Raw genomic sequence first — 11,311 nt, forward strand, 5'->3', positions numbered from 1 at the left:
TCATCCAATGAGCTCTTGAGTCTCACACTTTCCCCAGTGGAACTAATGGGCCCTGGTTGCCGCCTGTACCTTATATAATGGGTATCTTTTTTTTTTTTTTTTTAAGATTTTATTTATTTGACAGAGAGACACAGCGAGAGAGGGAACACAAGCAGGGGGAGTGGGAGAGGGAGAAGCAGGCTTCCAGCGGAGCAGGGAGCCTGATGTGGGGCTCGATCCCAGGACGCTGGGATCATGACCTGAGCCGAAGGCAGACGCTCAATGACTGAGCCACCCAGGCGCCCCAGGCTCTCCCCTTTTAAAAAAAGATTTATTTATTTATTTGAGAGAGAGAGAGAGAACATTCACGAGGGAGCACGGGGAGGAGGGGCAGAGGGAGAGAGAGAATCTCAAGAAAACTTCCTGCTGAGAGGAGCCGATGTGGGACTTGATCCCACGACCCTGAGATCATGACCTGAGCCGAAATCAAGAGTTGGATGCTCAACTAACTGAGCCACCCGGGCTCCCTGAAAGGCCCTTTTTTTGGACATTTGTTTCCCCACAGGCGGTTACATTTTCAGACATCGAGGCTATTTATTGCACTGAAAGAAATGAATGCATAAAATCTGGTAATGGAAGTATTTTCAAAATGTCCAGGTCATGAGGTAGCAAAGGGGCTACACAGCAGGGAGCAGACTCAACTGACACCTGCTCTGTGGTGCCCACTACACGAGGGGATGGGGGGGGTATCTGAGGAAGCACCCAGAAGTCTAGGGATAAGGGAATGGAATCAGGGCAGAAACTGTAGTCTAACTGGAGCCAGGTCCTGGCCAGGGGCAAATGTGGTGGTAAATGCGGCTCCCCGTGAAATATGAGCATCACCCAAAGTGCACTGATGACTCTCTTCCTAGCCCAATGTGTTCTTGCCCCCCTCCAGTAAAATTGCACCCATTTTCTCAGGCCCATTTCAAAGTCCATCTCCTTTTTGATATAAGCTCCCCTCCACCTCTCCCTCCAGATGTCTTGTTCCTATAAAGGCTGGCTATATTCATTCTCTGGGCTATTTTCACGGCACTTCCAAGAGGGATACAAGGCTGCCTCAACCTTCTAGTGACACTTGTATCCTCCTAATGGACCCAAGGCCTTTGGCTCCCTTTGCTTCCCAGGCATCCAATACAGTAGTGCTCAGAAAATATTTGTGGCTCTGTGAGTGAGTGACTCAGGCAGGCCCCATGGGGAGTAGAGTTTTATGGGTTTTAATCTGAACCATACCATGAAACCTGAGACTTTTACCTCATTGCTCATACTGGAAACTGTCAGTTCCAGTCAGATTTGCTTGGAGCTGGGTGGAATTTTGTTCCTTTTCACGATGAAAGCCATAATCTAATTTTTAAATTAAAACACATTTACATAACACCTACTTCATGTTCCACAATAATCCGAACACTACAAATGTTAACTCATTTACTTTTCATAACGACCCAGATAGAAACTGAGGCACAGAAATGTTGTCATTTGGGCAGAGATCAAAGCTAATGAGTGGCAGAGCTGGGATTCAAACCCAGTCCATCTGGTTCCAGAGAACACGCTCCTTAATATGCTACATCGCCTGAAACTTTTAAGTGGCAAAAATCTTCATGAGCAGAAAAAAACGGACATTGATGTATTTATTTCAGAGGAAAAACATTTTTTTCCTGTGTCCCCCTTTCCTTCCTCATTCGAAGCAAATTGTTGTAGAGCAAAGAGCCTTTTTCACACCTGAGAGAACTGGTGGCTCAGTTTTGCTTTGGCAATCAAAATGGAAGAGGAAACTTGTGTGGTTTCATCACTGGTGTTTTCGGGGTGTGTGCTGTGCACAGTGTGTCGTCCTGCTGCCCCCCTCCGTGCACAAGGTCCCCGACTCCCAGGCTATGTTGCCTCAGGTCCTGGGGACTTTTTAGCGTGCCTTTCCCCTACAATAGTGGGATGTGGATCAGCCTTTCCATCACTCCGGCACAGCCAGTCCCTGTCCTAGAGCCTCAAGGGTCTTCCTTTGTCCTCCTCTCCCTCAAAGCCTCAACGCATCTGCGTCAGAATCCCTAGACCCAGCCTCTATCTCTCCGTCCTCCATCCCACGGGTGAATCCATTGTGCGTCCCTGTTTCCGAGGTTTTGTGCCTGACTTTATGTATATTTAAATGATCTCCCCACGTGGGAGGCCGGCGTCAGAATCCGACAGACCTGCCATTGATTAACTGTGGGACCCAGGGCAAATTACTTAACGTCTCTCAGTCTCGGTTTCCTCATCGTGAACGGGATTGATACCCGTACGGTTGCTGTGTGGATCAAAGGAGATCATGCAGGGGCTGCCCCGGCACGCAGCGATTTTCTTAGGTCCCCCTTGGCATTATTTACTTAATGTATGCTTGTCTGTTTCCCATTTTTTTCCAGCGCACCCTCCCGCTCCGAGGGCAGGAAAGGCGTCTTTACGTCACACTGAGAAAGTCCCTATACCCCTCGTTAAAACGTCCGGCGCCAGTGGGCTCTTCTGGCACATTCACGACAACCCCTGAGAATCGTTCCTTCTTCAGACCCCAACCCTAAACTTTCACCCTGCGGCCGTAGAAAGGCTAAGGGCTCACGATCCGAGGGAGGCCCGGCTGAAGTCGCTCGGTGGGGCTCTGGGAAGCAGAAATGGGGTTCAAGAGGGAGCCCGCGCTCCGACTGGCCTCCCTCGTTCCAGGACGCCCTCAGCCCCGGGCCCCTTTCCGGCTGCGCACACCTGCTGCCCGGGGCTCGGCGTCGGAGGCAGGCCTCCTCCGCGCGGCAGTCTCGGCGGCCCGGGTCCCACCTGCGCGGCTGCCGACGCCGGCGAGGTGGTCCCGGCCCGCGCCTGGCCCGCCGCCACCAGGGCAGCCTCCCGGGCGCCCCGCCCCCGCCTCCTCCGCGCAGCCCGCGGCGCCCGGCCGCGCCCCCTCCCACCCCGCGGCGCCCCGGCACCCCTCTCCTCCCCCGGCGGGCTCGGCGGAGCATTGTACTCACATCCGGGGCTGGGTTTTGCTTTAATGCGAAACGTAATTAACCCGGAAAAAAGAGCCGAGAGACAAGAGAGAAGGAGGGGTGGGGGTGAGGGGGAGAAGAGCGAGAGGAGCGAGAGGCCCCGAGAGTTTGGCAGCGAGATAAAGAAATCCCCCGAGAGCTACGGCCCGGCCGGCCCGAGAGGCGCGTCCCACCCCGATGTGACCCACCCTGCCCGAGCCCCGGCCACCGCACGGCGGGGTAAGTGGGGCGCCCTGCGGGTCGGGGCGCAGAGAGGCGTAGAGGGGCGCGCGGGGGCAGGCGAGGCTGGGGAGCAGGGGGAGCAGGGGAGCCCGGGCGGGGGCGCCCAGGGCGCGCAGGCGGGGCCGGGTGCGCCTGCCCTGGTGGCTGACGGCGAAGGGAAAGGTCGCCGCAGCCCCTGGGCGCCTCCTGTAGCCCCCGGGAAATCCCGGAGGGCAGCCCCTCCTCCAATCTTCTGGAGCGTCCGGGGCGGCCAAGGTCGCCACCGCCAGGGGTCGGGCTGCGGGGGTGGGGCCGCGGGAAGGGGGGGCGGGTGTTCTGCTGAGCTGCATTTTCTCACGTTTGCAGCGGCGAAACTTCTCTGCGGGTTCTGGCGCGGGAGCCACCGGCCTCGCAACGACTGCCCGGGCTGCGGGTAGGGGAGGAGAGCGGAGAGCGTCCCAGGCAAGTCCCTTGGGCTCGGATTGGGCCATGGAGCCTCGTTTTTCTCTTCCCTGTTACCTTATTACGTGACAGGCCTACAGTGCTCCCCTAGGGAGATCCGTTCCTTTCCCCTGGGTCCAGCGCGGACCCTCGGGCTTCTGGAACTCCAGGCTGTGGGGGGTGCCTTGAAGGAAAACTGTCCTACAACGCAGGTTCGGTGCCAGATTGGGAAAGCACCCTTGAGAGAGCTGTCTCTCGCTCTCACCAACTTCTTCCTCACCTTACACGCTTCCCTTTTCTGCTCGAGTCCTGAACTGTTACTTCATCAAAATAACAAAAAACCAAAAAATAAATTAACACAAAACAAAACAAAAAAGGGAGGAGGGAAGGGGCAGAAGAGGCCGTGCAGGAAGGAGAAGTGTACAGGCACCTCCAGAGAGGAGGCGCGGCGGGGCCACCTCCACTTGGGCCTCGCACATCTCCTCCCCCAGGCCGGCCCTCCCCCCCCCCCAAGCCTTTCGCCTAAGGTTTCCTTCCTTCTTCGTGAGTTTGGGTTCTAGCTGAATGTTCCCCTTCTAACTCCTTCTCCTGCTCCTCCTCTTTTCTTTCTTTAGGACTCCAAATGGGGTTTTCCAGAGGAGCGTGAGCAGCAGAAAAGAGGGAGGGGGAAAAGCCTCTACCAGGCCTCCAGCTGTGGCCCTTGGAGGCACCTCAGCCCGCTGAGAGGTGGTTGCACTTGGGCTGAAGTTCCAAAATTGTACTCATGTTCTTAATATATCTAAGTCAGTCCCCTTTCTCCTCCTTTCTGGAGCTTCATCCTTTTTCTTTGGTGGCACAGCCTTCAGAAACAGTGAAACCAAAGGTCTGAAAAGAATAGAAGGGCTTGTTTTCTGTTCCACGGTTGCATTCAGTTGACATGTAATGGATAACAAGGATGTGAAAGGCAGTGTCCAAGGAAGGCCAGCCTCTGTCTTCAGGGAATCCGATGGCAGTCACAGGCGGTCCACGAGTGCCTCCAACACAAAGTGGATTGCTAAAATAGAGATCCGGCATGCTTTGAGAAACCAGGGGAAGCTTTTTGGAAAGCATCATCCTTTCAGGTATTTGTCTTCTCCATGTGTGCGCCGGAACGCAATGACTTTTGCCATAGCAAAAGTCTACCTTGTAGTCTAGACCCTATGGCCAGCGTGATGTAGGACATCTCCTAGGTGCTAGGCAGGTGTTTGTTGAATGAATGAATGAATGAATGAATGGCTGCAGGTACATGAATTGTTTGCACCTGTCCGGATGGAAGGGAAAAGAGCAGTGTGGCAGTACCTCAAGCCTGTAGAAATTCGGTTCACTGCGCTGGTGCATGAGGATTTCCTCTGGATGTTGCCTTTATACCTTTTTGGTGAGCCTTTTTTTGTAAGCCCCACTTTCTACAAAGTGTCTGTGGCGCCCCTGGTGGTATTTCAGCTAGTTGATGATGGGAGCCTTGCTCACCTCACAGGTGAGGGTGATCACCTAGGTACTGATTTGCAAACCACCTGCTCCTGGGTAGAGAGTTTGCAAGCCCTTCTTTTCCCTCTTGTTGGTGCTTTCTTCTCTCTTCTGTAAAATGAAGTAGGGCCTGCATGCCCCATCTTGTCGTCCTGGTGAGCTGAACCGTATTGGGATCTGTATTTTACTAAGGTTGAAATAAACCCTGAAGACATGCAGGTTTTGGTTGGTGTCTACCTATGGAGAAATTCTGCAAAAGCGGGAATGCAGAAGCATTAGCTCTATCAGTCAAATCCTCCCAAACAACCAGCTCTCCTGCTTGCTTGCTGGGTGTTTCCTCAAAGTGCTGGAAGGCTACGAAGCCCCAAACAGCAGGAGCATGGTCTTCACGGTGTGCATCAAGTGGCACTTCCCTGATTTCCCGTCTTCTTCATGAGGCAGGTGGACAGAGGGCTTGGAAAAGAGGGTCTGGGTGCTGGCACATTGGACTGCCCCGCCTCCTCTGTCTTTCTACCCTGAGCAGTTTGGGTTGCCTTACTTTCAGTTTTCCATCTGTCTTAGTGAGCTGGATAGGACTCCTGCAATCTAATCTGTTAGGCTTTGGAAAGGAAGGAAGCAGAGCAAATATTATAGTGTGACAGCCTATGGGAGAGAAGAATCCTAGCCCTGCCCAGTATAAGCCCATCACTGAGCCAGGGAATTGGACAGGGTGGGGAGATAGGGCGGCTGAGAGGTGGGAGGGATGGGGTCCCTTCCTTCCTGTTCTTAGGAGGCCTGTGGTTGGTGCAGTGGGACTATAACTGGAAGACTCCATTGACCTTTGTTCCGAATCTTGGGTTGCTCTGCTTTCCCATCCCCTGGCCCCTGCTTTTAAGCCCATCCAACCTTTTAGGCTTTATAATTTATCTCCTTTCCGCAGAGGACTGAAAGCTGAATTGAACTCTTTCACCATGGAGGTCGCAGCACTGCTGAGGCCGGAGCTCCTGACACTGCCCAGTGTGGGGCCAAAGGCTCTCAGCTTTGGGCCTGTGGGGTGCCTTTCTGCCCTCAGAGGCTGGCGACTGAGATAAAGAGGGTGGGACGCTAGGTCCACTTGTCCTTACACTCTGGAGAAACACTATAGTTAAAGCGCAAAGGCCGGGATTCGCTGTGCCATCAGCTAGGACTTACAGTTGGCCAGCCACTTGCAAAGGGGCTCTCCTGCGTGGGGATGCTCCCGTGGGCAGAGCCGGAGGCAGTCCCGGACTCCCTTCCCTGGAGCCTGACCTGCGTGCCTGGCTTCTGTTCACTTTCAGGATAGCCTGGCCAACATGGAGTCCGGGGATCTCTTGGATTTTTTTTTTAAACCTCCTGGAGAATTTCAGAGATGTAAAATATGATGGTTCTTGGAGTAGAGGGAAGAGTAAGGGAAGTTTATGTCTTTCCTTGTGCGGGATCCCAGCCTCCCAACCTTTGCTTTTTGACATGTGCTTATTGATACTGGAGCGGTAGAGATGTGCACGGCGTGCAGCTGCCTGCCCCGCAGTAAGCAGCTTTGCGGTGGTAATGATACTCACAGACAGCTTGCTAGGTGCTTCACACGATCGCGCGCGCACACACACACGCACACGTCGTAACAACATTTACCCCGTGCTTCCTCTTCACCAGAACTCCTGTTAAGCACTTTTCACACACTATTTCATTTCATCCTTGCAGCCCCCTTTGAAGTAGGTAAAGTGATTCTCTCCATTTTGCAAATGAGGAAACGCCCAGAAGAGTTCAGTGGAGTCTGGCTCTAAAACACGTGCTCTCTCACTTCACTCTCCCATATCGGTGGGTAACTGAAAGCAGCATGCCCTTTCTATGGTCCTCTTCTTGCGGGAGTTTCGACAAATGCACTCACGCTGGTCGCTGTCACCTGCACATCCTCTTTGCCACACCCAGCCCCTCCCCTCCCTCTCCCCCATGGGCCTCCTCCTTAGACAGACACACTTAGGCCACTTACAGTTTCCCCCAGCACTTTGCAAAAGTAGATAAGAGAAACCATGATGTTATCTTTTCAGTTTTCTGCAGCCCATGTTTCAGTGGGTCAGGTTTTAAATGAAGATTATTGCTCTGGATTCCTGCTTGGGAGCCCTGCAGTGAAACTGAATTCATTGTGTCTCCCAACTGGGGGGACTGCCACAATTCTGAAAGTTGGAGATCTCAGTGTTTATAGGCTAACTGATAAACCTGGTGAGGCTGCTCACCTGTGCTTATGATCTCTGGTGGAGCCTTGAGCCATGGGAAGGCCTTTGTCTCCTACTGACTCCAACTACCACATTTTCTGTGACCATAGATGAAGCCTCTGTTAAGAGAGGTCATGACTGTTTAAAATATTTTTGTTGCTTTTGGCATCTTTATTGCGGCGGATCAGTGTTCAGTTTCTCCAGCCTGTTTCCTGAAATGTGTCCCCTTAAAAATTCCTTCTTGAGTGTCTTTTGCCCTCCCCTCCAAGTTCTAGGGTCCGGTGGGGTTTGGGCTGTCTGGGTCACGGGGGCACCTTTTCTTAACTTCCCCGTTGCTGTAGATGTTTGCATTCCTAACTCTGCACTTCCGCTGGGAACAAGTTCTCTCTCACATCGTTCTCCTGCCTTAAGACTACTTGGAATGTGTTCTTATGACACTTTCAAAATGCAGTGATAGTTTAACAGTAGGAGATAGACGCTCCTGCACTTTCTAAGTTATAATCTTCGGTCCGTTCCCAAGGATGTGTTTTGAAATAGCTATGCCTGGGTCTTGTGGTTTTTACTGGGCCGTTGGCATGGTTGAAACTCCGCACTACACACTTACGTATGCTGCAGACTTGAACATAGGTGAAGTCGGCTCACATGGCCCGTGCATATTCTTTTTTTTTTTTTTTAAAGATTTTATTTATTTATTTGAGAGAGAGAATGAGAGACAGCACAAGAGGGAAGAGGGTCAGAGGGAGAAGCAGACCCCCCGCCGAGCAGGGAGCCCGATGCGGGACTCGATCCCGGGACTCCAGGATCATGACCTGAGCCGAAGGCAGTCACCTAACCAACTGAGCCACCCAGGCACCCGGCCCGTGCATATTCTAGCAGTAGCTCCACACCCCGGTTCCTGTCTGCTGTATTACAGCCCTCTGAGACCTCTGATGTTATTTCCCGATAAACTTTCTCCTGTCAAAGTTTAGCAATTTCCTGTTGGGATCCCTCTCACTCACCAAGGACCCTGCTCTCTCCAGCTTCCACCCTAGCAGGGTAACAGGACAGGAGATGGGTTACTGCACATCCCACCACATGTCGAGAAACACCTTCCTGACTTTTTCTGGAGCAAAATCCCTGAAATTCCCTGTCCTGCCAATGCAAAGTAACATGAAAGAAAAATCTCCAAATGTTAAAAATGAATTAATGTTTTTTTCATACTTGAACCATCAGAGGCTACAGTAGATGGTTTCATAATGGGGCCAATACCATTTAAGGCTTTATCTCTGTTATCACTTCCCTTTTTATTTACCTCAAAAGTGTCAAATGGTCAAGCAGATGAATCTCCCTTATTTCACTCTGTTTTTTCCTTTACTCACAGACTGCTTGCTACTACACTAACTACACTAAGTCCAAACTACACTAGCGATCTTAAAAGTAAGATATCCAAGGGGTGCCTGGCTGGTTCATTTGGTGGAGTGTGTGACTTTTGATCTCAGGGTTGTGAGTTTGACCCCCACGTTGGGTGTAAAGACGACTTGAAAAATGAAACCTAAAAAAAAAAAAAGACATCCAGTAGAGCAGACTATAGCTTTAATGATGTAATAACTCTAAAGCTTTTCTTTAAGAAAAAAAATCTATTTATCCATCTCTTCATTCATCTATTCAGCCATTTATTTAAAAAATGCCAGCCCCGTCTCCGAAGTTTCAAGAAGGAAAATTCCACTGGGGCTCTTGGTCAGGGTTCCTGCTTCATTTTCCCAGAGCACCGGGCATGGTGTGGCTTAGGTGCTATAGCAATAGAGGAATATAGTGATAGACATGGGTGTGAATATTGAGTTGGCCTCAAGGACAGGGGCTCCTCTTATGAAGACTTGAGAGTAAGGAACCACCCCTGCAGGGGAAAGAATGAGCTTGTCTAAGAGGATGTTGCAATAAGAAATAAGAAACCCCAACTCAACCAGATTGGAGAGTGCCAAAGCCCTCTGGGTAGGTACCTGGCTCTTGGGCATTTGTGATGGGTGGGATGGTGTCTTTTTAGGTTTAAGACTTTGGGGCACCTGGCTGGCTCAGTCGGTGGAGCATGCAACTCTTGATGTCGGGATCGTGAGTTCAAGCCCCATGTTGGACGTAGAGCTTACTTAAAAAAAAAAAAAAGACTCTGAAACACCAAATAGTCCCAGGAGAGCTATAATTGAGGCAAGGTTTTGCTTGTTTGTGGACTCTGGAGACTTGACAAATTTATTCTCAGCTTCAAAATTTATACACTGGGGTCAGGGTGTGTGTGCAGTTAAATAGCTTGCCCCACCTGTTGAATAAAAGAACACACATTCCCTGTAGAACATTTGGAAAATATACAGAAGTAAATAAAATTCACCCATAACCCATAGTCAATATTTTGGTGTCTATATGTCAGTCTTTTTCTATCCAAATACAGAAATACAAAAATAATATTTAGGGGATTGAGATCATATTGTAAGTCATATTGTATCTTTAAAAAACTTATGAGTTTCTCCCTAATTAATTTAAAATTCTCTGAAAACATAGTTTTTTATTTTATTTTATTTTTTAAAGATTTTTTATTTATTTTTTGACAGAGAGAGACACAGTGAGAGAGGGAACACAAGCAGGGGGAGCGGGAGAGGGAGAGGCAGGCTTCCCGCAGAGCAGGGAGTCCGACACGGGGCTCGATCCCAGGACTCCGGGATCATGACCTGAGCTGAAGGCAGACGCTTAACGACTGAGCCACCCAGGCACCCCGAAAACATAGTTTTTTAATGATTGTGTAATATTTCCTTATGTAAATGTCCCGTAATTTATTTAATTATCCCCTAATCATTGGGACATTCAGGACATTTCCAACTTGTTATTATGAATTCTAATGGAGTTGCCTTTTTAAAAATTTTAATCTTTATTTGCATCTTAGTTTATTTACTTGGATGGAATCCTAGAAGTAGAATTACTGGGTCAAAGGGTATGAACATTTTTAGCTCTCTTGTTACCTATTGCCAAATTGCTTTCCACAAAGGTTCCTGCTCCTGTCCTGGGTGTATAAGAATCCTAAGACATCTTTTCAAGTAGATATTTGTTTCAAGCAACAATCTTCTCTTTATATTCTTGCCCTCTAGTGCCTCTGTCTCCCATTGGTGCATGTTCTTTTTTCCTCCGGGTTTTGGTCCCAGCTGTCTCTTTTGTATTAATCAGCCTGATGAAGTTGTCAATTGCCTCAGTTCCTAGGGGACAGTTTTATTTTTTTTTTTCTTGGCTTAAATCTTCTCCAATAACGGAACCTAAGACACTGAAATGGTAGTCAAGTAGGTATTTTGGACAGATGTCTCCCAGTGCCTTTCACCTCATTCTAAGGTGGGAAGCCCTTAACTCTTCTCATGAGCCTCATCTGGTCAACTGGCAAATGTTGGCTGGGAATCTTCATTTAATTGACATTTAACCCATTTTCTGCTGCTGATCAGTCGGTAACTCAGTGCAAATTCACTTTTTGCTCAAAGTCTCCCTTTTTACCATAAATTAAATATTTAACATATTTTCAAGCGCAGTACATACTTAGGAACCTATACACTGAAGAAATTTGACTCATATACAGCTTTCCTCTTTTCTGGGGCACCTGGATGGCTCAGTCATTGGGTGTCTGCCTTTGGCTTGGGTCATGATCCCGGGGTCCTGGGATCGAGCCCCACATCGGGCTCCCTGCTCCGTGGGAGGCCTGCTTCTCCCTCTCCCACTCCCCCTGCTTGTGTTCCCTCTCTCGCTGTGTCTCTCTCTGTCAAGTAAATAAATAAAATCTTAAAAAAAAAAACTTTGCTCTTTTCTATTTTACTCTTCATTAAAATACATTCTTCAGTTATTTAGATTATGTGAAGCCATGTTTTGGTTTGGTTTGATGAGCATGTGTGTGTGTGTGTGTGTGTGTGTGTGTGTGAGAGAGAGAGAGAGAGAGAGAGAGAGAGAGAGAGAGAGAGAGAGAGA

At 49.7% G+C, this 11,311-nt stretch overlaps 1 protein-coding gene across 2 annotated transcripts in view; it reads left to right on the forward strand.

Moving 5' to 3' along the window:
• The first annotated feature begins 3,209 nt into the window (after positions 1 to 3,209).
• Positions 3,210 to 11,311, forward strand: part of PLEKHA2 (pleckstrin homology domain containing A2) — a 59,989-nt gene continuing 51,887 nt past the window's right edge. The window contains exon 1 of one of the 2 annotated variants that reach the window (XM_021681585.2): positions 3,210 to 3,236. The gene's annotated coding sequence lies outside the window, so the exon portion shown is untranslated. Of the gene's footprint in view, positions 3,237 to 3,571; positions 3,681 to 11,311 lie in introns of those variants that run through there. The other variant, XM_044912833.1, reaches the window with a different exon arrangement.

This window comes from Neomonachus schauinslandi, chromosome 2, assembly GCF_002201575.2.
Source record: "Neomonachus schauinslandi chromosome 2, ASM220157v2, whole genome shotgun sequence".
In the NCBI taxonomy this organism is placed as follows: domain Eukaryota; kingdom Metazoa; phylum Chordata; class Mammalia; order Carnivora; family Phocidae; genus Neomonachus; species Neomonachus schauinslandi.